Below are 2,509 nucleotides of genomic sequence, written 5' to 3'. Positions count from 1 at the left end.
TTATGCGTATAGAACTTGTAAGCTTAGTTGGGTCTGCTTTCTCAAAATTTCTTGTCTGACCTTTAATCTCTCACTTTTATAGGAGGTGGATGTAGATAATGTGAGGCAAAGAGTTAACAGTAAAATTAATTCCAAGGATAGACTTACAGGCTCTTGCAAGCAAATTGGTAATTCATTTCCTGCCTTTTAATTTGATTTGCCATTTGATAAGTTGTGTGTGTGTGCGTGCAAGTAACCTATAAAAAAAAGTGCGTGCAAGTATCAACCTTCTATTAATTAATTAGTCAATCATTTTAAAGGAATTGAATTGTATTGAGTTTTTGGTATATCCTGGTAATCACTAATTTAATTAATTCGTGATGCAGGAGGGCAGAGAAGTTGTGCAGACGAAGGCATTTGTTCCTCCTCCACGTTTTATGAACATTGATGAGGCTAGGTACTGATTATATGTTTCTGTTGCAATGTAGTTTCTACATTATATATGCGTGGTATGGTGTCTCAGTTTCCAGCCTCATAATTTCTTGTGCTCTATATTCTCAAAGAACTCCGTATTCGTGTACAGCGCAGACGAGATCCAACGACCAAAAAAAAATTCAAGATTTCCAAATCTTCCCAAAAAAAAAAAAAAAAAATTCAAAAGTCCCAAGAAAAATCTTCATTCTTCATCAGGAACCAAGAACAGAAGGTTATGATCATTTTCCATATTCTCAATTGGTGCAACATCAAGTTAACTATCCACACTCAATATTCATCAAGGCATGGAATATGTCCCAAACTAGGGGCATTTATCAAGAATGCCGAATTCTTTTCAATGAATAACTCTGTTACTAATTGAAAATATTTATTTTGTAGGTACTAGGGTAAAGGACCCACACACATCGGCATGAATAATGCCTGTCAAAAATCCATCGAACATCTAGGAAGCACATCCAAACTTCAAATCCTTGGACCTCTAGGAAGCACATCCAAAATGTAAATCCTTGGACCTCTGGGAAGCACATTCAAAATTCAATTTCAAGGGACCTCTGGGAAGCACGTCCAAACTCAAATCCATTGACCCTCTAGGAAACACATCCAAACTTCAAATCATCGGATCTCTGAGAAGCACATCCAAAATTCAAGTCCTTAGACCTCTAGGAGACATGTCCAAAATTCAATATCAACGTACCTTTGGGAAGTATGTCCGAAATTCAATTCCATTGGACCTCTAGGAAGCACGTCCAAAATTCAATATCAACAGACCTCTAGGAAGCATGTCCGAAATTCAATTCCATTGGACCTCTGGGAAGCACGTCCAAAATTCAAATCTGTCGAACCTCTGGAAAGCACTCTATGAAACACGTCCACACTTCAAATCCTTGGACCCCTAAGAAGCACGTCCAAAATTCAAATTCAAGGGACCTCTGGGAAGCACGTCCAAATTCAAATCCATCAAACCTCTGGGAAGCATGTCCAAAATTCAATTTCATAAAAAATCCAACAAAAAAAAAAAATGTGTGTGTGTGTGAGGAAGAGGGAGAGAGAGAGAGAGGGAGAGAGAGACAGAGGACCTTTTTGTGTGGGAAAATAAAATATGCATAAAATGAGAGAGAGTGACAAATTTATAGTAAGAAGAAGAGAATAAGAAGAGAGAAAATAAAGGAAGATAAAGGGACAAAATTATACATAAAGTTAAAATCGTCTAAGAGGAATATGTATAAACAATACTTAGTTATATCATTAAAATTAAAGTAGATAAATATGTAAAATTAAAACCGCCTAAGATGAATTTGTAAAACCAATATATTTACATATTTAATAATGTCAAAAAAATTAAAAGTAAAAAATAAATATAGAAAAAATAATGATGTGGCAATGACGTGTAGGATGAGGTGGCTTAATAGGAGCGTAAGAACAATAAATACAACGCTTCAGCTTTTAGATATATATAGATATAGATTAGCCCACCCTAATATCTAAGAAAAAAAAGAAAAAAATATAAAGTTTTCATCCTATTAAGAATACAACAAATAAAAGTTTTTGGTGTTTTGGGTTCCAGTTAGCTCAACTAGTAAAGTCTTTTGTCGTCGAATAAAAGATTAACAAAATTGTTAGGACATATGTGTTTTCACTTGTTAAAAACATATGTCACTTATTTATGTAAATTGGCTAAATCCTTTGACAAAACGCACTCTACTTGTAATTGGGTAGTTCTATGTGTTTTTAATACTTCAAGAAACAAGGTTTCAAGGTCAAGTGTTGAAGTCATCAAGTCTGTCCAAGAAAAAGCAAGCTGAAGTGCAAATTCATTAAAGCTCAACACCTGCTCAATAGCTACCTCAACACCTGCTATCTGTTGAGATTTATAAAATTAGATTTTCTGATCCGATTTCCTTAGGATCCGTGAATATGCTTTTGGGCCTTCTTTTCTTCTAACCCTAAACATATAAAATGATTGTTTTAAGAGCCGTCAAATTGTACACAAGTTGTAAAAGCATTGAGCAATCTCTGTTCAAGCAAATTGTGATCA

The sequence above is a fragment of the Quercus suber genome, unplaced genomic scaffold (genome assembly GCF_002906115.3).
Source record: "Quercus suber isolate HL8 unplaced genomic scaffold, Cork oak 2.0 scaffold_972, whole genome shotgun sequence".
In the NCBI taxonomy this organism is placed as follows: Eukaryota; Viridiplantae; Streptophyta; class Magnoliopsida; order Fagales; family Fagaceae; genus Quercus; species Quercus suber.
This window is presented reverse-complemented; position numbering follows the sequence as displayed.